At 36.6% G+C, this 27,608-nt stretch overlaps 1 protein-coding gene and 1 pseudogene across 7 annotated transcripts in view; one reads left to right on the forward strand and one right to left on the reverse strand.

The window, feature by feature from the left end:
• ERC1 (ELKS/RAB6-interacting/CAST family member 1) overlaps positions 1 to 27,608 on the reverse strand; it is a 485,892-nt gene that overhangs the window by 47,077 nt on the left and 411,207 nt on the right. The gene's annotated exons all lie outside the window — the stretch shown is intronic.
• LOC120234462 lies at positions 11,931 to 12,280 on the forward strand (annotated as a pseudogene).

The raw sequence follows: 27,608 nt of genomic DNA on the forward strand, positions 1-27,608 counted from the left end.
AACTGGGTGGCTGAGTTGGTTAAGTGTCTGACTTGGGCTCAAGTAATGGTCTCACAGTTTATGGGTTCAAGCCCTGCATCCGGCTCTGTGTTGACAGCTCAGAGCCTGGAGCCTGCTTCGGATTCTGTGTCTCCTTCTCACTCTGCCCGTCCCCCTTTCACATTCTGTCTCTCTCTCAAAAATAAACATTAAAAAAATTTTAATAACATGATCATTTCCTCTTAGTTTTATAGTTCAGAAAACTGTTGTTGACTTTTTTTAAGCATATATTACCACTTCAGCAAAACAAAACAAAACATCTTCTAATTCTTGATCCAGATACAGAGAGGAAAAAAAATCTATACTCAAAGCTGTAAAGAGATAGGAAACAGGGTACAGAATAAAATGAATCTTGAAATCTAAACTCTAGAGCTGATAACTATATTATGCCTAGTTACTCTTGATTTAGTTAAAACTTATCCTTTTTTATGTGGTATAATAAATGCTACCAAAATACATCAAAGTGTTAGGGGCCTAGCCACTAGTAAGAGCAGGAAATCTCCCACTGGGCCCCTTTATTCATATGCTTGTGGAGGATGTTAAAGGCTATAGGTATATCAAGTACCTGCTTTAATACCTGGAAACTTGGAAGACACATTTAAATAAGATCATTTACCAATAAGGGGGCAGACAAGTATGTATAAAAGAAGTGCAGATAAATGGACATTAGGTGGAGAGAATGCTATTATGAGGCACAGAAGCTACTACAAACTAACCAAACAGGAGGACACATAGTAGGTACCCTGAAGATATGGTCAGATGAGAGAAAGAGAACTAGAATCCAAAAAACCACCCACTCTGCTGATTAAGAAATGCTAAGAATAGGTGTGTGTTCCAAGATTCTTCCTTGCTCTCGAGCTAATAAAGATGGGAAAGCATCTTCAATTCACTTCTTGGCTAAAGGCTTGCCTCTCCACAATAAATCATTTATTGGATTTTAGTGAACAATGTAGGGGTTAGGTATTTGTGTGCTTGTGTACACTTAAAAGAGTATACAATAAAACAGGTGAAGGAGTACCCCGTTCTTTAGTAAAGTTCCATGGCTATTCAATCATGAATAGGAAATTACAGAGAAAAATTCTAGGCATGGGGGAGAAAAATGAGGCGGAAGAGGAAGAAGAGAGGTTCAGATTTTCGGAGCAGGCAAGCCAAATGAATACTGACGCCACATTTAAAAGGAAAAACTAGTCCGGCAGTTGGCCACAAGCAAAAATGGTGGTCTCAACTCCTTGCATGCCTGTGCACCTATCTGAGTGCTGAAATTGATAACTCACACTCCATTCTGATCCTTTGAGGTCTGGGGCCTAAAGTACCCCTGCTATAATTGTTTGCTACAGTCAAGCACAACAACCCTTCTTGGTGTTATGACATGTCTGCTAGACAGATGGATCTGAAAAACAGCAACATGCTTATTGCCTGCTGGGCAAACCACAGTAACAGTCTTATCACAACATTTCATTTTCTTCTCTTTCTAATGTAATGTACCAATTGCATGGGAAGTAGAAGAGAAGGCCAAGTGGAGGTGCCCAGGGTAAACAAAAGGAACCTCCTGGCCTTGACAGTCTGTCAATAAATAGGGAATGATCTAACAAAGAATCTACATTATAGGGAACACATCCACTAGCTCCTTCTCATAGTCTAGTCTACAGGAATACAGAGAAGAAAAGAGTCAAGTATGATTATCTAGTAACTATGAGATTTGATAACTTATCTATATAAGGGCTCCCAGAGGCCAGTCTCTGGAGGAGACTGTTTTGTGATTAGCTTATTTTAAGGTCAGGTTAAAGCTGTGTGTGTGTGTGTGTGTGTGCGCGCGCGCGTGAGCGCGCTTGCCATTAGTCACATTATTATTTCAACTCTAGTGTCAAATCAAACACAGCAGGACCACGCAGATATTTAGAAGTCTACTGTGGAATGGTCACCGATAGGCTGTGGCCACTGAGGGGCTCATTGTGTCTGAAGACAGACACGGTAGACAAGGCTTCTCATTAACAAGAGTGGCCTAGGAGGGTACAGGTGGGAGAGGAGAGATTCCCCATCACTTGGAATGCAGGGGAAAATATAAATGTAGCTGCAGCTGTGGAGAAATATCAGAAATGGGTATCTCTGCTATTTAGAGAAGGACTAATTTACATGCAGGAATTTGATCTCTTAATGCTAAAGTTAGAAATAACCAGAAAACAAACTGACAGGTTGGAGACATGGGGTTTGGTGTGTACAAGAAGGCACACGGATATCCTTGCAGTGGGAAGAGGGTGGCAAGGGTAAGACAGAAAGATCTGAGCAAAATGGCCCTTAGCCATTATATTCAGGTTTAGCACAGCTTAGAAATCTGCAAACTGAGAGGACGGAAGTGTTTCTGAATATTATAAAAGAGCACTTCAGGAACTGAAGCCAGTACCAAGACAGGAGGCACAAAGGTGTCTGTCTCCTTAACTTCTTCCTCTCATTCCTATACATTAAATAAAACCAGGTCACCAGTGAGCTAACAGCTAATTCCAGGAAAGGTCCCCTGCTTTAACCTCAGTAGCACCAACATTCTCCTCCTTTCCTCTTCCACCTCTCTCTCCTCCTGCCCTACCCACATGAAGAATCTGTACTCCACACATGCACACCAAAAAATGTCAGATATCTGAGAACTGGAGAGGGATCTTGGCTGCTCTGACAGAGCAGTCCTTCCTGGATTTATGTCTGCCGTAGTCAATCAGGAAATCATATTTAAAAAGCAAATTCCTTCTGAAAATTTTATGCACCGTGAACAAATCCCATGGATTAACAATTTCCAGACATTACCCCTTTTACCTCGGGAGTAACCCAGGATTTGGGTGGAAAAAAAAGGATTTGGGAAGAACAAAAATTAGGAAGATGGTTTCTCTACCCATTTTATTTCAGAATAAAACCTCCCAAATAGTCACTGAATTAATCTTCCCTCCTCCTCCTCTCTGAAAGTTAAAATTGCTTAGCCAAACACAAACTCAGATAACACCATTATGACTAGTAGTTGATGCTTAAGCAAAGCTTTTATTATTTGAGGATAGAAAAGTTACTATGACAAAGTAGGCTTGGCACAGAAATACCAGAAACTCTGTTATAAGTTAACAACCAGAGGAACTCAGCATTAAGTAACCTGGGGCAAACCAAGCCTTTTTGTGTATATACAACCCAAGTTTTGGGAGAAGGATCCATGTGCCAATTTCCTCTGATCCAACACAGAGCTCATTAAGTGCTGAATGAAGATCAACTCTGAAGTACAGCGGCAGAGTGTGGCAGTCTCACTGGAATGTGAGGGACAGAGTGGTCAGAAAGAGCAATGCATGTGCTGTGACAGAGCTGACAAATCCTGAGAGAAGAGAAGCAGAGACTCGCATAGCAAAAAAATGGAGTGCCAGCAGACCAAGGGAGAAAGTTCCAAGGAATCAGAAAGTGGGGTACATCTTACACTGCAAGAAGGTGAAGCTATATGATCTAAGAGTAAGAAGGCTCTTAGTATAAAGTGACTTGATAGTAAGGGGAGAAGTTATGTTTGTACAGAATCTTCGTGCTTGTTTTATCTATAAGGCTCTAGCCCCAGCTTTTGGTACTCATGAAAAAGCTACCATGCATATGGACCCATATCCAATTCTGTAGCAGTTTTAGTGAAAAATACAAAGGACAGAGACCATATTTCTGATATAATCAGAATACCTAATTTATTTGGTTTAGAAAATAGAAAACAGAATGAAAAAGTGTAGTGGAAACCTCATCCCTAAACATCAAGCAAAAAGGAAAAGCAAATGCAGAACACACCTTTTCTTTACCATGTTAATCTGTTCACGTCATTACTGCTTTTTCTTTGGTCTCTTTCCAGGGAGTATACTTTCAGTGTCATAGACTTTCAGAGCAACTAACAGGAGGAACAGCTCTCTCCATGCTTCAAGCAATCTGCCTAAATACATGCATCCCACAATTCTGGGGGAATCTTTACATTCAGTTGCTTTGTAGGAGCCGTAGTCTTATATATGAAAGGCTACTGCTGACAAGAAGTAGAAAGCCCTAGATCATCCGCAGGAAGCAAACTCTCTGCTATCTTCACCTAGGCAATAAGATCTCATGCCACTGGTCTGGCATACATCTGTATTCATCTAAGACACCATCCGTATACCATTTCCCAGATGTACCGTTAACAAAGAATACCGTTTCAAAGCCATCCTAAGGCTGACATTTGTGTCCCAGGCTATCTTACCAGTTCAGTACTGTACATTCTATGTACCTGAAGGTTTTCAGCTTTCACTAATTTCATTTATGTGCCCATCTAAACAACTATACTTTTCTGTGCACAACAATAAAGCATCAGGTTCACCTGTTACACACACACACACAATGTGGTTTGATTACAGGGGCCAGGCTCCTCTGAATTGGAACTCTTGCATCCCAGTGTCTCCTGATGCAATGACAACTTGTACTTTCTAGGAAAGCACCATTGTTTGCCTGCTTGCCTTATCTGCTCTCATGTTAGTTGCTTCACTCATGAAATTTTTTGCTAGTTGGCCATGAAATTAAAGTAACTAGATGGTCTTCTGTATCTTATGATCTTACTAAGAATCTTACTGACTTGAATATTTCTCTAGAAAAAGCTGCTATGGCATCTCACACCTTATAGCACTACATTCCAAGCAGACACAGTAGTCTCCATTCTTTAGTGCCAGGGAAGACAAGGTGGCCCTAAGCATGACTCATTCAAACACTGTAGCCATAAGCATGTAGGCCCTGGCCAGTAATGTTAATTACTGGGCATCCAGTTTCAAAGACTGGTAAAAAAAAAAAAAAAAGGCTTTTTCACCCAGAGGCTGCCTCACCAGAGAGACAGATTCGTATTGCTCAAATTAATGTTATAAAATGTCTGCACTGTGTCGATAACTCTGTGAGGAAGTGCAGAATATGGAGCACTACTGTGCAGTAGTTAAGAGCATGGACTCTGGAGACAGACTGGTTTAACTCCAGACTCTGCAACATTTTAGCTATGAGACCCACGAAAAGCTACTTTGGGGACAGTATATTTTATGTGATTGTAATAACCCATGTGTCTACCACATTGGAAACTTCTTCAATAATCACTATTAATATTTTCAAGACAAGTTATTCTTGATAACTTGAGCTGACATTCTGTGACCCTGAAGACATTTTAAACCTATCACCGTGCTTCGCTCCACCAACAACTGTGGATGGTGAGACAACTACTGGATGGGGAGTGATGAGAAACAAAGAGGAACTGGATCAGCAGAAGACCAGAGGTTGGTAAATTACAGTCCATGGACCACATTTAACAACACTACTTGTTCTTCTGTAATCCATCCTCTAAGAATGGGTTTTACATTTTCAAATGGTTGAAAAAAGTGAGAGGAAGAGGGGTGCCTGGGTGGCTTAGTCGGTTAAGCGTCCGACTTTCGCTTGGGTCATGATCTCGCGGTTCATGGGTTCGGGCCCCGCGTCGGGCTCTGTGCTGACTGCCAGCTCAGATCCTGGAGCCTGTTTCAGTCTGTGACTCCCTCCCTCTCTGACCCTCCCCTGCTCACGCTGTCTCTCTCTCTCTCTCTCTCTCGCCTAGAAATAAATAAAACATTAAAAAAAAAATTAAAAAAAAGTGAGAGGAAGAATATTTGGGTAACACAAGGAAATTATTTAAAATTCAAATTTTAACATTCATAAATAAAGTTATATTAGATTGTAGTCATGCTCATTTATTTACATATCACCTATGGTTGCTTTCATACTGCAGGAGTAGAGCTGAATAGCTGAATATATAAAACTTTACAAAAAAAAATTGCCAATCCCTACAATAGATCAATTCCAGATAGTGGGGTAACTATTATATTAGGAAATTCTTATAATTGTCTCACAGATTAGTTAAGAAATTAATAATAATTACCATTAAAAAATTCAGTTAACAACTACAATGAGCCATCACCTCACTCCTGTTAGAATGGCTAAAATCAAGAACACAAGAGACAACAAGTAATGATGAGGATGTGGAGAAAAAGGAACCTTCATGCACTGCTGGTGAGAATGCAACCTGGTGCAAAACAGATGGAGGTTCCTCAAAAAACTGAAAACAGAACTTCCCTACAATCGAGTAATTACATTACTGAGCATCCAAAGAATACAAAAACACGAATTCAAAGGGATACATCTGCCCCTATGTTTATTGTAGCATTATTTAAAATAGCCAAATTGTGGAAGCAGCCCAACTGTCCACCGACAGATGACTGGATAAAAAAGATGTGGTGTATATATACATACAAGGGACTATTACTCAGCCATAAAACAGAATTAAATCTTGCCATTTGCAGTGACCTAGATGGAGCTAGAGAGTATTATGTTAAGTGAAATAAGTCAGTCAGAGAGAGGCAAACACCATATGATTTCACTCATATATGGAATTTAAGAAACAAAACAAATGAGCAAAGGAAAAGAAAAGCGAGAGAGACAAGCCAAAACAAAGACTCTCAACTATAGAGAACATATTGATGGTTATCAGAGGGGAGAGGGTAGGGAGATGGGAGAAATAGGGGATGGGGATTTAAGAGAGTACACTTATCATGATGCAAAAAAAAAAAAATCATAAAAAAGAATCAATTCATACTATTATTTGCATCCATAGCAATATTAACATAAAACAAACACTGATGAAATATAAAAGTGAATTTTGGCAATAGGCACAGAAAGAAAATTCACAGTTGCAGAAAGTTGTAATTTGTAAAATTTGATATAGGCAAAACTCTGAATTATAAATAAAATCTAAAATTTAAATATGGAAGAGAAATGATACTAAAATGATTCAGCAAAATACTAGAATAAGAATACTGAAAACATTAGACATTTTCAATTACATGTATGGAAAACTGATAAGGAAATTAAACAGAATTAACTTAGTTTCACCTCCTGCAAAAATTCAGTGAAAATTCCTTGACACCGGTATATCCTGATTTAAATGTTTCTGAATAGGTCAAATATTTCTACAGAGTCAAACATTCTTAAGGTTAAACAAGTGTTAAACACTAATTGGACCAAAACAGCATCCTGTACTTATTTTCAGTACAGAGTATAAAAGACGGGAGAATAGAGATCATGTAGGTCATCTATTCCCCTTCTCCTTACCCTCCTTTCTAAATGAAAAATTCAAGACCTGGAGAGGTAACCTGACTTGTAAACATGGTTAGGAGCTATGCTACTCAGCTAGTGGCTGTGGATCACAGCTTGATGCTTCTCACCTTGTCTTTATTCACTGCTTTTTATTTGAAAAGTTCCTGTAGGCAAGTTAACTTCCTAAACCGTAACTGGGCTTTTATACTATGTTCTCTATTTTCTAACCCACAGAAGACTGGAAACAGTGGGGGACATTTCTTAGAAGGACTGAAGTTTCTTGATAATGAATATATTCCCACTTCACTAACTCTTCCATCACTGCATCTATTCAGGCCTTCAGCATCATTCTCCAGGACAAAATAAGCTAATCTTAACTGCCCTTCTTGTTTCTAGTATTCTCCCCTTCCTGTCCATCCTGTACAGATTATATGGCATACTAAGGTCTTCATGATCTACCTGCTGACTGATCTACCAGCTTCTTGGTTTGTCCTCCTCCTACATTGATACTCTCTGATGTTTTAAAATAAGTCCACAAATTCTTTTGACACGCCTCTCTTCAAACAGTAGAGCCTGAGATACTCTGTTCCATTAAACGTGGGATGGTCTTAGTGACTTGCTTCCAAGAAACAGAATATGGTAAGAGTACTCAGATGTACCTTCTGATTCTAGGTCATAGAAGGCATTTGTGGCTTCTTCCTTATTCTCTTCTCTGGAATCATTCATTTGGGTGAAGTTGGCCACCATGTCATGACGATATTCCAGCAGCCTTATAGAGAGATCCATACAGGGAGGAACTGAAGGCTCTTGCTGACAGCCAACATGAACTGTGGCCATCTTCAAACTGAATGCTCCATTCCCAGTCAAGCTTTTGGATAACTACAGTCCCAACTGACATCTTGACTGTAACCTCATGAGAGACTCTAAGTAAGGACTACCCAGCTAAGTGGCTCCTGAATTCATTACCCACAGACACCACTGATATAACAAAGGCTTATCGTTTTCTATCTTGCCAAGTGGGGGTAATATGTTATGTAGAATTAATTAATTATACCTTAAGCAGTATCCATAGTGAACCCTAAGAGTATACCAAATTTGTTACGCTGTTTATGCTTCCTTGTCTAAAATTATAACTGCTTGGCAAATGCCAACTGCTCCTTGAAGAGGCACCTTCTCTGTGAAACCTTGAGTCTCTTGGGGACGCCTGGGTTTTCTTACTGTACCTTGTATAATTTTTTCTGTTGCCAAAAATGTGGTTTAGTATTTGGTTTTACAATCTTGAAACATATATTTTAATCTGTATACCTAGTGCAGTATTTGGAGTAGACTCCCCCCCTAAATATTTTTGACTTAATTTTCTCATTTCAGTCAGTTTTAAACCAAACAATAAAAACCTCAAACCACACTTATGGAATTATTCTATGTGAACTTAGGACCCAGATGTCAATGATAAAGGAGTGTGGAGAACGTGCTTTTCAGTTTATTAAAACATGAAGTGAGGGATAAACATTCTGATTCAATTTCTGGAAGATATAACAATATGAATGCTAGATTGTAAATAGTGACCCACCAACAAAATGACTATGAAAATTTAAACATTTAAGATGTTTTCATTTAATGCCCAAAATGACAAAAGCAAAATTTGAATAACTTATTTTATATTCACAAGAAAAGGAACCCAAACAGTCCAAGTGCTTTCTAGGTTTGCCAAATCGCTCCTCATACAAAAAGTTTGTGATTCTAGTCTTAAAATTGAGGAAGAAAGAGTGGTATATGTTCAGTGTATACTATCTTTCAATGAAAAGAAATGAAGTCTTTCAAACAAGTGGTTTGCCTTAAAACCTGAGTTTTCACCAAAAAGACCCAGCCATCTGTTTCAAATATTTTAGACTAAGCCCCATTTTGTGCTCTGCTTTGATCTCCCAGGATAATAGGAAGACAGTGATACAGTCCAGCTACACCTCAATCAAGTGTGCTCATTTAATTTATCCCAGAAAGGCTAACTGCCAGATCCAGCTGGATACTTTAGCCTCGTCATCCTCGGATCAGGAAGAAGGAGGAAGACACATCAATGGGGAATAACTCTTTTGTTTTGGTTGATGATGCATTTTTGTATTCAAGAAAATATTCCTTTAACTCCAAACAGATAGTAATCCTAAAGACAGAGAGAATGTATAGAAAATAACAAATCAGTGAGAAGCTGAGGACAAGTTAATGATAGGAATACTGTAGAACCCTACTATAACAAGACTGTTGCTTTAATAGTTCAGATAAAATGTTATTCAAAGTATGTCCTCCAAAACATAACTCTACAAAATAAAAATGTGATATAATAGGTAACTGCTAGGCCTCTCTTCCAAAACTATTAAAAGGGGGTCCTATCATATGGTAACTGGTGGGTATGCATGGTGAACCTAATGACATATTCTAGAATGTGCACTAGATATTGACTGGAGCTAAGATGAGTCTGGGAAACTGCTACACATGAATAGGGTCAGATTATACAATAAATAACCTGTTAAGGTACAGAAGAAATTAGAAGATTAAAAATACCTGGTACTAATGCATAAAAACTTAAATTATATGCAACTCCCCTTTACGGTAAAAACTCACCAGCTTTTTCATTCAATAAATATATACTGAGCTCTGCAGGGTCCCCACATTTTCAGATGACTATGAAAGTCAACTGAGATGTGAAAAATTTTATTTTGCACAAAGTGTAAGGTTATTTTTTATCATCCAGGAAGAATGTCTCAATCACAAAATACACCCCAAACAGGAGAAAGACAGCTCTTCCTCATTAGTCAAATGGTTATAATCATTAAGGTAAGGACCAATGGTGGGGCGCCTGTGTGGCTCAGCTGGTTAAGTGTCTGACTTCAGCTTGCGTCATGATCCTGCAGTTTGTGGGTTTGAGCCCCACATCAGGCTCTGTGCTGACAGCTTGGAGCCTGAAGCCTGCTTTGGGTTCTGTGTCTCCCTCTCACTCTGTCCCTCCCCGACTTGTGTTCTGTCTTTCTCAAAAAACAAATAAAACAAGCAAATAGTTTTTAAAAAAGGATCTGAGAGTCTATTTTCCAGAAACACTTAAAATATCATAGTTCTGAGTCTAAGAAATAAATCACCTGAGTCACAGGACAATGTCACCTTATTCAGTAGAAACTATAAAAATGTAGGAAGTACCTGTGGAACAGTATAAACGATATCTTACGAATACATTAAGAGAAAGGCCTCTCCCCCAAATTACTTACAACTTTCTCATGTAGTCTAAGAGGTCTCTGCCTCTGTGGAGCTTATGTAATCATCAAGCGTGTCCAGAATTATTTTAGACTCACAGTATAGAGATGCTGGCTTCTACTTCTTACTATTCCCTGAAAATCACCTTCAGGTTAGAAAACTCCAGAAGAAAAAGTCACCTGCCACCACGGGGTGCTTCTTAAAGGTAATAAGGTCTGACCTAATAGAGGTGGCTAACATCCCATGCCTTGAGGCCTTGGAGAGGCACCTATACTGTTGCTCAGGCACTAACGGTAAATTTTAACGATTCAGTTAGAGATTCAGGAAAGATTAAATTCTTTTGCTGAAGGAAAAAATAATTACTAGGATTGTGGGTTACCTGTACAACGAAAGTAATGTTACTACTCTATTAGGAGACAGGAAAAGTCTATAAAATAAATAGTAGCATCAATGGATCTCATAAATATTCTAGGGTTGTATCACAGCCAGTAAGAATGTCTTTGGCATTATCATTTATTGCGTAATTCCTATGTGCCAGGCAAAGGGTTTAGTGCACTAAATACCTTATTATATTTAATCTGCACAATAGCCTTTGCTGCAGGTTTTATTACTGCCATTTAACAAATGAGGAACCTGACACTTAGAGAAGAGGTTAAGTGATTTGTGAGAAATTACATAGCTACTGAGCAGCATTCAAATTAGGTCTAAAGGCAAACAAACTTTACTACCAAGCTAAAAGGCCATAAAAATAATATAATTGCCTTATAGGGGACACAAAAGAAAAAATATTTTGTCAGTTTCATAGGTGGGATATAATAGTACATTTTTAAGAAAGTAGAAATTTTTAAGTGCACTAATGTGCATGTATCACAGTTATGACAACACAAGAAAATACCTAAGAAAAACAGTAACACTGGACTATGGGACAACAAAATGTTAACTCATACTGCATCAGGGTGGTGGTGTTATGGGTAATTCTTTCCTTTTCCAAGTTAAATGATTAGTGCTGACTACAAATCCCCCCTTTCTCAATCTGTCTTCCTTAAGATACCTAGGTCTCACACAAAGAAGTCCCCACATAGTCATTTGTGCACTATGTGTGCATTCTGACAAGTAGAGAGAAGATAGTATATATAAATCTAGGAGATACAGTGAGGCCTACTGCTTTCCTGTCTGCTGCTTCCACTGCTGAGATGGGGAAATGGGACTGGGCATGCCTCTATCTTGGTCATTCAGTTCTGGAAGACTCTGTCTAGGCTTTAAGGAAAACAAAACAAAACAAAAAAAGAGCAGTGAAGGGGAGGGGGGGTCTGACCTAGTTCTAGGCTGGTGACCAGTTATCAGAGAAATCCTAATTGGGAAGAAGATATGTAAATCCACCTGGAGTATCAGTGTTTTGTGGCTCCTGGGGGCCTAATGGGCTTTTAGGAGGGCAGAAGCAGCCATCCTAAAGGAATCCCGATAGCTATAATATCTCTACAGCAAAAAAATGTTTTCATAAGAAGAAGTGGAGCTCTTGGGTGCTTGCTTCCAAGATGACCAAGGAAAGAAGAAATAATTATCATGAAGAAAAGGGCCGCCAATCTTATGTGCAACTTATTCATTGCACCCACTGCGCCTGATGTGTGTCCAAGGACTAGGCCATTAAGACGTTCATGGTTTGAAACACAGCAGAGGCTACAGCCATCAGGACATTTATGAAGCAAGAGTCTTTGACACCTTTATGCTTCTCAACCTGTAAGTGAAGCTACATTACTGCAGGAGCTATGCCATTCATAGCAAGATAGTCGGGAATGACTTTCGTGAAGCTCAGAAAGACCAAACACCCCCAAGGGGGTTTAGATCTGCAGGTGCTGCCCTATCACCTCTGCCAGAGCCAATGTAAGGAGCTGATTTTTTAAGTTTGAAGAAAAGCTATCCTCTGGAAGACAAATAAAATGGAAATCATACTTTAAAAAAAAGGAAAGAAAAAGAAAAAATTGAAGATAAAATCTGGTTCAGTCACAAATCATTCTAAATCATGAAGGAAAAAAGAATGGTAAGTTGAATTTAAAAGTACAAAGGTAGACAAAACATAGTGAAAAAACTGGGGAGTGATTACAAATAGGAAATAAAAGCAGTATTCTATTTCTCTGATAATGTTGATAGAGCTTTCATATTGTAGCGTATACATTACTTTTTCTTACTATATCAACTACTATAGACCACAAAGTGTGTAACAAAGTTATAGATTGAATTTGGCAAAAACTGTAGTCTAGAGCAAAGGTTCTAGAATTCTGAGAGTATCTGCAGGCTATACAAAGCTTGAGGACTTCAGAAACTGTTTACTAACCCTAAAAATACAGAAAGTTGGTGTTTAAAATACAGTGATTTGGTGTCAAACAACTATACCCTTTTCCCATCAGCATTCCTTTGATATATCTGTAAAAAATGTTCTAAAAACAAAGACTGCCTGTGCTACACTTCAAATACCACGCAAAAACTATGTGAAGTGAATGCTGGCTGTGCGCAGGTTACCCAATGACACCTACTGTTTGCATAGCAGATTATGGATTTATAAACAAATTTCACATTCACTACACTGCCTTAAGAGAAATAGGACAGTTATCATCACACTCATTGTAGAGATGAATAAACTAAGGATTTAAGAGGTTAATGAATTACTTGAAGTCTCTGATCTTAATTTTATGTTTTTTAAAATTATATCAAACAGCTGTCTACATTTTTCTTGGATAATTCATGTGAGACAGAAAAACAGACATATTCTGAATTTTGAGGAATTTAATATCTCAGTGCATTAGGGCCAGAAAAATGATAGTTGATCCTAACAGTAAGTTTGTCAGAGAAAAACAACTTTGGCATTTGAAAGGTTGTGCTAAAAAGCTAAAAGCTCTGTCCAAGTCATGTAAACAGATCAACACTATCCCACAGTTATTCTGGAAAGGCTAAAACCCATCAAGAAGGAATGATGTGTGTGAGACCTTTATTCACAGAGGAATGCTTACTTTTGTAACCAATTCCTTTTCTATTTTACTCTTTGCTGTGAGGTAAGGCTGGAAAGGTATAGATGACTGGCACCTCTCTTAGTTGAATAAAAGAGGATCTGGTGAGGCTGGTGAGAACGCTGGTATACAATGCTTGCTTCTCTGCTCTGTTTATCAAGGACTCTTACAAGTTTGAGGAAAAGAGGAAGGGAGGAAGTAGAAGTGGATAGCATCTACTCTTGCAGGAAAATATTACTATTCCCACAGGGGAAGTGGCAAAATCACATACCAAAAAGTATTCTCACTCTCAACTATTAAACACAATCCAGTACAAGTGCCTTATCAAAATTATATACATGTGCCCTTTATAGAAGAGAAATATAAACTTGAAAGAAATAATTCCTGGCAGCAAAAAATCCCAATTTTCCTCTAGTCTAAACAGAAAAGTACTATTTTAAAGCTAGAAAGAGATTAACAACCAATTCAACAAAAAAAAAAAAAAAAAAAAAGGAAAGAAGTTTCTTAGGTCTTAAAATTCAGGGGTACCTGGGTGGCTCAGCCAGTTAAGCATTTGACTTCAGCTCAGGTCATGATCGCACAGTTTGTGGGTTTGAGCCCCACATCGGGCTCTGTGCTGACAGCTAGCTCAGAGCCTGGAGCCTATTTCAGATTCTGTGTCTCCCTCTCTCTCTGACCCTCTCCTGCTCACACTGTCTCTCTCTCTCTCTCTCTCAGAAAAACAAACAAACAGAAAACATTAAAAAAATAAAATATATAAATAAAATAAAATTCAAATAAAAGTTTCTTGTGGTCCCAACCCATTCTGGTACTTTCCCTGGCTAAGGGTTAGTGAGTTACTGTTGACCTGTGAAGTATATATATCATCAGCTCTTCTCAAGACATAATGTTTCAGCAGATGGCCGGTAAAGAAAATCACAGGGGACTACTTCAGTGTTTACTTTATTTCTCTTTATAATGTTAAACCCAATCTAAAAGGGAAGTTCACAGTGATAAATGCCTACCTTAAAAAACAAGAAAAGTCTCAAATAAACAATCTAACTTTATACTTCAAGGAGCTAGAAAAAGGACAAATAAAAGTCAAAGTTAATAGAAGGAGGAAAAACTGAAGACTAGAGTAGAGATAAAGGAAATTGAAACTAATAAGACAATAGAAAAAAATCAATGAAACTAAGAGCTAGTGTTGTGAATTGATAAATAATAGCTAGATTCTTCAAGGACGAGATGAGATTTAAATAAATAAAATCAGAAATAAAGGAGGAGATGTTACAACTGATACCACAGAAATACAAAGGCTCATAAGAGACTACTAGGAACAATTAAATGCCAACAAGTTGGATAGCCTAGAAGAAAAGGATACATTTCTATAAACATACAACCTATCAAGTGTGAATAATGAAGAAATAGAAAATCTAAACAGACCGATATTGAGTAAGGAGATTGAATCAGTAATCACAAATCTCCCCCAGAAAAGCCCAGGACCAGATGGTTTCACTGGTGAATTCTACCAAACATTTAAAGAATTAACAGCAATTCTTCTCAAACTCTTCCAATAAACAGAAGAAGAGAAGCTCTTGAAAACTCATTTTATGAGGGCAGTATTACCCTGATATCAAAACTAGGAAAAAAATGCCACAAGAAAGAAAATAATTATAAGCCAATATCTCTGATGAATATAGACACAAAAAAACCTCAAGAAAATATTAGCAGACTGAATTTAACAATACATTAAAAGGATCACACCCATGAGTCAGGTGGGATTTATTCCAGGGATATAGGATGCTTCAACACCACTAAGTCAGTCAAAGCAATATACCACATTAATAAAATGAAGAATGAAATGATGTTATGGTCATCTCAATAGAGGCAGAAAAAGCATTTGACCATATTAAACATCATTTGTGATTAAAACTCTCAAATAAGTGGGTACAGAGGGAACATACCTCAACATAATAAAGGCCATATATGACAAGTCCACAGTTAACATATTCAATGACAAAAAAGTGAGAGTGCTTCCTGTAAGATCAGGACAAAACAAGAATGTCTGTCTATTTTTACCAGGGTGCCTGGGTAGCTCCGCCAGTTAAGAATCTGCTTCAGCTCCAGTCATGAATTTGAGCAACTGTGTTGGGTTCTGCATTGTCAGCACAAAGCCTGCTTTGGATCCTCTGTCTCCTTCTCTCTCTGCCCCTTCCCCACTTGCAAATTCTCTTTCTCTCTCAAAAATAAACACTAAAAAAAAGAATGTCTATTTTTACCACATTTTTTCAGCATAGTATTGGAAGTCCTAGCCAAAGCAATTAGGCAAGAAAAAGATATAAAAGCCATCCAAATCAAAAAGGAAGATGTAAAACTGTTACTATTTGCAGATAATATACTGTATATAGAACACGCCAAAGACTGTGCTAAAAAGTTGTTAGAATATATGAATTCTGTAAAGTCACAGGATACAACATCAATACAAAAAAACCTGTTGTGTTTCTATACACTAATAATAAACTATCAGAGAGAGAATCTTGTCTACAATTACATCAAAAAGAATAACATACCTAGGAATAAATTTAACAACGAAGGTAAGAGATCTATATATTGAATATAGACATTAATGAAAGAAGCCAAAGAAGACACAAATAAATGGAAAGATATTCCATGCTCATGGACTGGAAGAACAATAATATTGTTAAAATGTCCACACTACACAAAGCAATCTAATCTATGGATTCAATGCAATCCTTATTTAAATTCCAATGACATTTTTCACAAAAAGAGAATAAATAATCTTAAAATTTATATGGACCCATTAAAGGCCATGGATAGTCTAAAAGTAATCTTGAGAGGGGTACCGAAGTGGCTTAGTCAGTTAAGTGTCTGACTCTTGATTTTGGCTCAGGTCATGATCTCATGGTTCAGTTCATAAATCCCAGCCCCATGTTGGGCTCTGTGCCAAGAGAGCAGAGCCTGCTTGGGATTCTCTATCTCCCTCTGTCTCTGGTTCCCCCTTCTCAAAAATAAATAAATATTAAAGAAAAGAAGAAAAGCAATCTTGAGAAAAACTAAAGCTGGGAAAAGTCAATATTCAAGAAGTATTCACTGAATGCCTGTTAATTTCCCAGACAACACTTAAGTAACCTCTACTGTCACTTTACATTGCTTCCTGTTGATTTAAGACTAATAATTTAGGGGCGCCTGGGTGGCTTAGTCGGTTGAGCGTCCGACTTTCGCTTAGGTCATGATCTCGCAGTTCGTGGGTTCGAGCCCCGCGTCGGGCTCTGTGCTGACTGCCAGCTCAGAGCCTGGAGCCTGTTTCAGAGTCTGTGTCTCCCTCTCTCTCTGACCCTCCCCTGCTCACGCTCTCTCTCTCTCTCAGAAATAAAAATATTAAAAAAAAAAAACGACTAATAATTTAAAGACAAAGGGTATTACTAGACATAAAGATATTTCATAATGACAAGAACAACAATTTAATATGAGTGCAATCATAAATTGGTATGCAAATAACAACAATGTCAAAATATATGAAGCAAAAATTAAAGAATTCAAAGGACAAATATAAAAATTCCAATTATACTCAAATATTTTAATATTTCTTTCTCAGCAACTAATAGGACTCCTCCACTTCATAAGTTTTTAGTAAAGTCAGGGAATATGTGAACAATTTTATCAACCACCTGGACCTAACTGGTATTTATAGAACACTATATGCAATACCTATAGAATACCATTTCTTTCAGGGCCACATGTATATTCACCAACATGGACTGTATTCTGAGACACAAAATAAAAGCCTCAGAAAATGTAAAATATTAAAATAACACAAAATATATTCTCTGATCACAATGGGATTCACCTAGAAACCAATAACAATGTGACCCAATTTGCAATTAGACACTTTTGCAAATCTATAGGAAAAAGAGAAAAAATTTTAAACTAAATAATTCTAAAACCACCAGGATAAGTGAAGTAAGCAGAACTATAAGGCATTTCAATATAAAAAAATCAACTGTACTTTTATATATTTGCAGCAAACAACTGAAATAAAACATTGTAGATACTAGTTACAGAAGATCGAGTTAAGCGGAGAACTAAACTATGTTCATGATTTGAAAGACTTAATAGTGTTAAGATCTCAACTATCCCCAAACTGGTTTACAGAATCAACACAATCTCAATACCCCTCCTTGCATGATTCGTAGTAGAAACTGACAAACTGAAATTTATATGAAAATGCAAACAACCTGAAATAACTAAAACAACTTTAAGAAGATTAACAATTTGATGTGGCACCTGGGTGGCTCAGTCGGTTAAGTGTCCAACTCTTGATTTTGGCTCAGGTCGTGACCTCACAGTTTGTGAGTTCAAGCCCCGCATCGGGGGCTTGACAGTGTGGAGCCTGCTTGGGATTCTCTCTCTTCCTCTCTCTCTCTGCCCCTTCCCCACTTGTGCTTTCTCTCTCAAAATACATACATAAACTTAAAAGAAAAAAGATTAACAATTTGAAAGACTTACACTATCTGACTTTAATGTGTTGTAAAACTATAACAAGCAATTAAGGAAAGGTGGTAATGTAAAACAGAAGAGGCACACACATATATGCATATTTTCATCTTTGATTTTTTACAAGGTTCACAGGAATTCAATGGAGAAAGAAGAGTATTTAAGAAGAACTGGATATTCATTTGGGGAATAAAAATAACTTGACCTACCAATATATACCAAAATTAGAGGTGGATTACAGAACTAAATGTAGAAGCAAAATGATAAAGTGTCTGAAAAAAGGAAAAAAAACCAGAGTATTTTAGCTCTTATGTGTTAGGCAAAAGTTTCTTTGAACCTAGAAAGCAATAACCATTAAAAACTGATAAAGTAGACTTTAGTAAATTAAAGACTGTTGATAATGAAAAAATACATTAAAAAATGAATACACATTCCATAGATAGGTGAAAGTATTTGAAAAATACATATCTCAAAAAGGACTGGTATCTAAGCCATATAAAGAATGCCTACAACTTAATAAGACAAAAATCCAATTAAAAGTTAAAATTTGAACAGATGCTTCAGAAAGAAAGACATACAAATAGCCAGTTAGCACATGACAAAGTGCTCATCACTAATCAGTGACAGAATTAAAATGAAAACCACAATGAAATACCCATATACAGCCATTAAAATTGTCAAAATTTAAAAAATGTAAAGTATCAAATGTTTAGAAGGATGTGGAACAACCAGAAGTCTCATTTGTTGCTGGTGGGAGCAAAAAAATGAAAATCCACTTTGAAAGAATGGCACTTTCTTATAAAACTCAATGGATACCTATCATATAACTAAGGCAAGTCCACTTGTAGGTAGTTACCTGAAGAAATAAAAGCATATGTGTAGAAGACATGTATAAGACGTGTGTAAGAATAGTTTTATCCATAATAGCCTCAAGCTGGAAATAGGCCAGACATCCAAGAGATCCAAATAAACTGTGATCAGTCACCACACAATGGAATACTACTAAGCAATAAAAATGAACAAACTACTTCTACAATTAAGAGCATGAATAATTTTTCTTTTATTTTATTCCGGTGTAGTTAATGTACAGTGTTGTAATAGTTTCAGGTGTATATAGTGATTCAACAACTGTATACATCACTCAGTGCTCATCATGATTAAGTGTACTCTTAATCTCCTTCACCTGTTTGATCCATCCTCCCACGCATCTCTCTGCTGGTAACCACCATTGTGTCCTCTATAGTTAAGCGTCTGTGTTTTGGTTTGTCTCTCTTTTTTTAAAAAAAATTTTTTTAAAAAAATTTATTCATTTTTGAGATATGGAGAGAGACAGAGTCTGACTGGGGGAGGGGCAGAGAGAGAGAGAGACACACACACAGAATCTGAAGCAGGCTCCAGGCTCTGAGCTGTCGGCACAGAGGCCTACACGGGGCTTGAACTCATGAACTGTTAGGTCATGACCTGAGCTGAAGTCGAACACCTAAACAACTGAGCCATTCAGGCGCCCTGTGGTTTGTCTCTTTTTTTGTCCTTTATTCACTTGTTTCTTAAATTCCACATCTGAGTGAAATCATATGGTATCTGTCTTTCTCTGACTGCTTATTTAGCTTAGCGTTGTACTCTGTAGATCCAACCATGTTATTGCAAATGGTGAAATGTCATTATTTTTTATGGCTGAATAATATTCTATTGTATATTTACATACCATTATCTTCTTTATCCATTCATCTATTGACGGACACCTGGGCAGCTTTCATAATTGTAAATGCTGCAATAAACACAGGGGTGCATATATCCCTTTGAATTAGTGTTTTATATTCTTTTGGTAAATACCCAGTAGTGTGAATACTGGATTGTAGGGTAGTTCTATTTTTAATTTTTGAGAAACCTCTGTACTGTCCTCCACTGTGGGTGCACCAGTTTGTATTCCCACCAACAGTGCATGAGGGTTCCTTTTTTTCCCACGTCCTTGCTAACACTTGTTATTTCTTGAGATTTTGATTTTAGCTATTCTAACAGGTGTGAGGTGATATCTCATTATAGTTTTGATTTGCATTTCCCTGACGAGTGATCTTGAGCATCTTTTCATGTGTCTATGGGCCATCTGCATGTCTGTTCATGTCTTCTGCCCATTTTTTAATTGGATTATTATTTTTGTTTGGTGTTGAGTTATGTGTAAGTTCTTTGTATCTTTTGGATACTAACCCTTTATCAGCTATGTCATTTGCAAACATATCCAATCCAGTAAGATGTTTTTTAGTTTTGTTGGTTGTTTCCTTTGCTGTGAAGAAGCTCTTAATTTTGATGTAGTCCCAATAGTTTATTTTTGTTTTTGTTTCCCTTATGTAAGGAGACATATTAAGAAAGATGTTGGTACATTCAATGTCAAAGACATTACTTCCTGAGTTCTTCAAGGACTTTTATGATTTCAGGTCTAACATACAGGTACAAAAAATGAATGAAATTTAAATGTACTATGCTGAATAAAATACATCTTACACAAGAGTACAGACTGTATGAGTCCATTTATATGTGGTTCTAGAACAGGCAAACTAATTTATGTCAAACAAACACACAAACATTAACTGTGTTTGCCTCTAAGTGTAAGTAGGTAGGTACTGACTGGGAAGAGGCAAGAGAAAGCTTTCTTGGAAGATGTTAATATTCTGTATCAAGGCCTGGCAAACTGCAATGACTAAATGGTCTAAATCTAGACAGTTGTCATTTTTGTATGTCTGTTGACTGAGAATAGTTTTTGCATTTATTAATGGTTGGAGAAAACTGTTTCATGACACATGAAAATTCTATGAAATTCAAATCTCAGTGACCATAAATAAAGTTTCATTGGAACAGAACCATTCTTAATTACCTATTGTCCACTAATGCTTTCTCACAACAGTGGCAGACTTAAGTAGCTGCTACAGGAACCTAAATATTTACTATGTGACTCTTAAAAAAAAAGTTTGTTGGGGCGCCTGGGTGGCTCAGTCAGTTAAGTGTCCTACTTTGGCTCAGATCATGATCTCACGGTTCGTGGGTTCGAGCCCTGTGTCGGGCTCTGTGCTGACACCTAGCTCAGAGCCTCGAGCCTGTTTCAGATTCTGTATCTCCTTCTCTCTCTGACCCTCCCCTGCTCATGCTGTCTCTCTCCCTCTCTCCCCCACCCCTCAGAAATAAATTTAAAAAAAAATTTAAAAAAAGTTTGTTAACCCCTTTCTCTATCTTAATAGGAGTTTAGGCCACATAAAACTCATAGAATGGTATAGCCTAAGATTTGTGCATTTCATTAATAAAAAAAACCCCATAAGCTAATTATGAATTTTAATTAACAGGTATGGGGTGATGGATAGAAGTGTCTCTAACTTACTTTGAAAAGCATGAAAAAATGAGATCAGTTGACGTACAGATGGAAAGATGTGATAAAGTAAACATAAAATCTTAATTAGAGACTCCAGGTTTAAGATATATATATTTTTTTTAACTTTCCTGTATGTTGGAAACGTTTCATAATAAAATGTTGAGGGAAAAAAAGCAAAGTAAAGATCCCATTTAATTGAAGTTGGTAAAATTACTTTGTGTTTCAATTCACTTAAAAACTTAGCTTGTAGCTGCTAGGTTGGCTACATAAAGTCTTAGTAATAAGTATGTGTTGTGTACCTTTATTAAAGTAAGCACCAGTGTGAACATATTTAAAAATAATGAATTATGTAAATGATCCTTTTAAAGGAGCTTCCTATCTTAAGTAGTTCAACTCAAGAAGTCCGGCAAACAGCACAAATTCTTTAATATGCTAAGAGATCAACTACTAATATCAACAGCCCTGTTCCCAAGTAAAGAACAAAAAGCTAAACAAAAGCTCAAAGGCAGTCCTCTTCCATTTCAAACTTTGAGATATTTATCTGGGAAAGAAGGGTGCCTCTCTTTCTTACTTCACTAAATTATATAATGTTTCAAATAATTGTGCATATTTTAAATATATTTTGCCAGAAGATTATGGTTAGTTGTTTTTTACTAAAAACTGATTAAATTGTGGTAAAAAACTGTAGTAAAACACACATAAAAATTTCCATTTAACCATTTTGAAGCGTACAGTTGAGTGGTGTTAAGTATATTCATATTGGTGTGCAACCAACCTCTATATTTTTCACCTTCCAAAACTGAAACTCTATACCTATTAAACAGTTCCCCACTTCCTTCAATGCTTCTGTTTTAAAAAAAAATTTTTTTACCTTGAATAAAATCTGATTAAGAACATAGCTTCCATTTTGATACGGAAAATTGAAAAAGTGAATTTCAACGCAGTAATTTATTTTACAGAAAACAAAGTTTCCCCCCAAGGATAGTCCTCTTTAAACATGGAGATGATTTACTAAATATAATAAAGGATGTGAGTGCCTGGTTTAAAAAGACCTTATAATCTTGGAGTCTTTCTGTAATACATGTTAGCAATATTTAAAGCAAGCAAGAGATATCATTTCTACATAAAGAAATTTATTTAGGATTTATAATTTTTTAAGGAAAACGCATTTGTAGTATATAATTGTAAGATATATTATCACAAAGATTAAGGTAAACATCTAAGAAAGTAGTTACATCAGAAGGTTAACTGATAAATTTTACCCATTTTCCTTTAATGGAAGAAATTATATCAATTCTATACAATCTCTTTCAGAGGACAGAAGCAGAGGGAATACTTCCTAACACAGTCTATGAAGCCAGTATTACCCTAATCCAAAACCAGGCAAAGACTTCAGAAGAACAGAAAACTACAGACGAGTATCTCTCATTCACATAGATGCAAAAGCCCTCAACAAAATATTTGCAAACTGAATCCAACAATGCATTAAAAAAAAAGTATACACCAAGACCAAGTAGAATTTATCCCAGATATGCAAGTCTGGTTCAACATTTGAAAATCAATTAGTGGGAGCTATTATGATCATCAATAGGCAAAAGAAGGAAAATCACATGATTATATTAATAGATGTGGGCAAAACACTTGACAAAATCCAACACCAACTCATGATAATAGCTCTCGGTAAACTGGGAATAGAGGGAGAACTTCCTCAATTGATAAAGAATGTTTACAGAAGATATATAAAGCTAACATTGTACATAATGGGAAACTTGAGGCTTTCCCACTAAGATCAGGAATATTCAAGTATGGTCCCTGCACCATTTCTTTTCAATATTGTACTGGAAGTTCTAGTTAGTGCAATAAGACCAAAAAAAAAAAAAAAAAAAAAAAAAAAAAAAGAAAAAAAAAAAAAAAAAAAAAAAAAAAAAATGAAAAAAAAAGGAAATAAAAGAACACAGATTATCAAGGAAGAAATAAAACTGTCTCTATTCAGAGATGACATTATTGTCTAGGAAAAAATCCAAATGAATGAAGAACAATGACGACAAAAACTCCTAGAANCTTGAGGCTTTCCCACTAAGATCAGGAATATTCAAGTATGGTCCCTGCACCATTTCTTTTCAATATTGTACTGGAAGTTCTAGTTAGTGCAATAAAAAAAAAAAAAAAAAAAAAAAAAAAAAAAAAAAAAAAAAAAAAAAAAAAAAAAAAAAAAAAAAAAAAAAAAAAAAGGAAATAAAAGAACACAGATTGGGAAGGAAGAAATAAAACTGTCTCTATTCAGAGATGACATTATTGTCTAGGAAAAAATCCAAATGAATGAAGAACAATGACGACAAAAACTCCTAGAACTAATAAGCAATTACAATAACAAGACTGTAGGGTATAAGGTTAATATAAAAATGTCAATTGCTTTCTGATATACCAACAGTGAACAAATGGAATTTGAAATAAAAAACACAACACCATTTACATAGCATCCTCCCAAATGAAATACTTAGGTATAAATCTAACAAAATATGTACAAGATCTGTATGAAGAAAATTACAAAATTCTGATGAATGAAATCAATGATAAAACTAAACACATGGAGAGATAGTCCATGTTCATGAATAGGAAGACTCAATATTATCAAGATGTCAGTTCTTCCCAACTTGATCTCTAGATTCAATGCAATCCCAATCAAAATCCCAGCAAGTTACCTTGTGGATACCAGAAAACTAATTCTGAAGTTCATATGGAATACCAAAAGACACAGACTAGTCAATAAAATTTTGAAGGAGAAAACAAAGTAGGAGGACTGATACTACCTGACTTCAAGCCTCACTATAAAGCTACAATAACAAAGATAGTGTGGTATTGACAAAAGAACAGACAAATAAATCAGTGGGAAAGAACAGAGAGACCAGAAACAGACCCAGATACCTAGAATCAACTGATCTTTGGCAAAGCAGCAGAGGCAATAAAATTGAACAACGACAGTCTTTTCAAAAAATGATGCTAGAACTGGACATCCACATGCAAAAAGATTAGTCTAGGCACAAACCTTACATTAAAAAAAAAAAATCAGCTCAAAATGGATTATAGACCTAAATGTAAAATGCAAAGCTATAACATTCCTAGAAGATAATATAGGATAAAACCTAGGTGATCTTGGGTGTGGCAATGATTTTTTAGACACAAAAGGCACGATGCATAAAATAAATAATACATAAGCTAAACTTCATTAAAATAAGAAACTTCTGGGGGCACCTCAGTGGCTCAGACAAGTGTCCAATTTGGCTTAGGTCATGATCTCATGGTTTGTGAGTTCAAGGCCCACATCGAACTTTGTGCTGACAGCTCAGAGACTGAATGCTGTTTCAGATTCTGTGTCTCCCTCTCTCTGCCCCTCCCCCCCAAAAATAAAAAATAAACATTACAAAAAATTAAAAAAAACATGGGGTGCCTGGGTGGCTCAGTCTGTTGAGCATCCAACTTCAGCTTAGGTCACGATCTCCCAGTTCGTGGGTTCAAGCCCTGTGTCAGGCTCTATGCTGATAGCTGGAGCCTGCCTTGGATTCTGTGTCTCCCTCTCTGTCCCCCTGTCTCACTCCTGTCACTCTTTCTCTCTCAAAAATAAATAAACATTAAAAAAATTAAACATTTGTCTTAAAAATTTGTTTTAACAGTAATATCTCTAATTAAGAAAAGTTTCATAACATACTGGTCCAAATCATGTTTTGAGATGCTATAGTGATGATCTAATAGTCATGCAACTCATTTCCAGATTTTAGTCAGTGGAATGGTCTTATTCCAAGACCAACTGCTAAGTCTCTTGACAAATACATCCTTTATTTGAGGGGGTCTGCTGCTAGTTTACACAAAGCTTTCACAGAATGAAGTATACAAAGAGCACATGGCCATGGTACCTAATGGCTATGAGTCACAGGTTCTAAGAGAAAAGTTTCTACCTGAAGGACGTTCAGTTTTCAACAGAAAATATTCCTCTATTACAGACAACTCTTTTTTATTTAGAATGAAATTATAGGAGCCAGATTCTAGGGCTTTATTATGGCTTTCCTTTAAATTCTTAACAGTTCTCTCTACAGGCCTTTTGTTTCTAGACATTTTTCCTATCTTCCTTTTCAAAACTTCCCTTTCTTGTGCTAGTAATGCTGACATTAAAGCTAACGGCTAGTTCTACGCTATGGTTTCAATGTAAACTTTACTGTTTCTTCTCTGGATTTCATGAATTCAGAAGTTAATTAATTCAACATAAACTTACTGAGGGCCTACTGTATACTAGGCATTGTTCTAGATGATAGAAATATAAAGTTAAATATATTAAAGTCCCTGTCTCCATGGGGACTGCTTTCTACTCTAAGGGAAAAACAAGAAGAAAGCACAAATTAAAGGGACAGAAAGTAGTGGGAACGCATTTCACATGGATTTCCTACAGGCCAAGGGGAGAGAGAAGGGACTCTCATGTTTTCTTTTTAAATGTATTTTTAAAAATGTTTATTTACTTTTGAAGGAGAGGGAGACAGAGCACGAGTGGGGTAGGGGTAGAGAGAGGGAGACAGAATCCAAAATAGGCTCCAGGCTCTGAGCTGTCAGCACTGAGCCTGATGCAGGGCTCAAGCTCATGAACAGTGAGATCATGACCTGAGCCAAAGTCAGACACTTAACCAACTGAGCCACCCAGGTGCGCCGGGACTCTCATGTTTTCTAACTGGTGGTAACACTTGCTTTATTCTGTGTGGGTTTCTTGACATCAAATTCTTTCAAAGAAAGTTTCAATGAATAAATTTCTTTTATTGAAAAATTCAAGGTGTTTTCTCAAGGGAGAAAATTTCCTTAGAATATAAGAGATTAAACTTTTGGCAACAGAAAGGGAGTTATAATCATCAATATGTCGTAGATTATCAGCTGCTAGTTCCTCTTTCCATACCACAGAAATGCTTGGGGGCCTTAATGTCACATCTAAATCTTTTTTTCTTTTTTTTGCACCCTTACCTATAAAATGAGGGCACCGGAATAGATATTAATAAAAATAGTAACTAAGACATATGGAATGCTGACTCCTTCCTGGAGATGGATTCAAGTTAATGATGACAGCAGTAACAACAAATATAATAATATAAGCAGAGTACATAGTGGAAGACACTGTTCAATTCATTTTACATACATTAACTTACTAATCTGCCAACAACCCCACAAGGTAGTCCATAATAAACCCACCTTTACAAAAAACTGGGGTTCAGAAACTGAGTTAATTTCCCCAGGCCACAAAGAAGGTGGAGGAGTCTAGATGCAAAGCTGTGCTGTATGGCTCTAAAGTTTATGCCTCTCACAACTCATCTCCTTCTCAAAACAACACCCATTGAAAGATGAGGACATTGAAGTATGAGGAGATTAAATATCTTGTCCAAAGTCACAGTTAATACATGGTGGTGTTATGATTTCACCAGAGGCATTCTGCTCCAAAACCTAGGAGTCTTAACCATCATGTTCTGCCACTTCTGATGAAACTGCGTAGGCCCCTCTCAGCTCCATACTTCTATGATTCTTTTTCTGAGTACTGATTATATCTAGTAAGACCTGGGCTTTGCTATTGATATATACTGTGTTTTACAAAATGTTTGAGATGTAAAGTGTTATTTACATTCTTAAGATAAGATAAATCACCAAATTCAAAAGTTTAAGATTTTGTTAGGAAAATCTTTTCTCTGTAGAATTAGCAAGAGTACAAGTGAAGGAAACTGGAGATCAATCCATTACTTCTGCAGTGTTTTAGGGGTTCATGCATTCTTATGAAACCCTTACGATATTATGATATTTATAGCACATTTTAGAAAATTTGAAGCATTGTCTCATAGGAACCCCACTTAAGACCGCTAATTGCAACTCGACTGTTTTAAACCAATGGCAGTTAATATTTTAGTGCAAGAAGTTCAGTAGTGCAATAACTGGGGGAAAAAACCAAAATCAATAGTATTTCAGCTCTCTCTGGGAGTTAATCTATTAGGGAAGAAGAGAAAATGCAATGGAGATTTTAGGAACAAGGGTACGTGAAGGTTTGTTCATTTTTCAGTCTCCTGGCAAAGTTACCTATACGCGTTCTTTCCTCTAACACTAACTTGTATCTTCTGATTGGCTAGAAAAAGGGTATACAACCAACACACTCTTATTCACGTATGTCAGGGCTGTACTTCCTGCTAAGGTGTGTCAAGAGGCTCCTATGTTCTGCCAAAATAGACATGGCAGGTGCACTTATTTAAAAAATATTTTTTAAATGTTTTTTATTTATTTCTGAGAGAGAGAGAGAGAGAGAGAGAAAGACAGAGAGAGGGAGAGAGCGTGAGCAGGAGAGGGTC

Source organism: Hyaena hyaena, unplaced genomic scaffold, assembly GCF_003009895.1.
Source record: "Hyaena hyaena isolate Hyena2069 unplaced genomic scaffold, ASM300989v1 scaffold_108, whole genome shotgun sequence".
Taxonomy (NCBI): domain Eukaryota; kingdom Metazoa; phylum Chordata; class Mammalia; order Carnivora; family Hyaenidae; genus Hyaena; species Hyaena hyaena.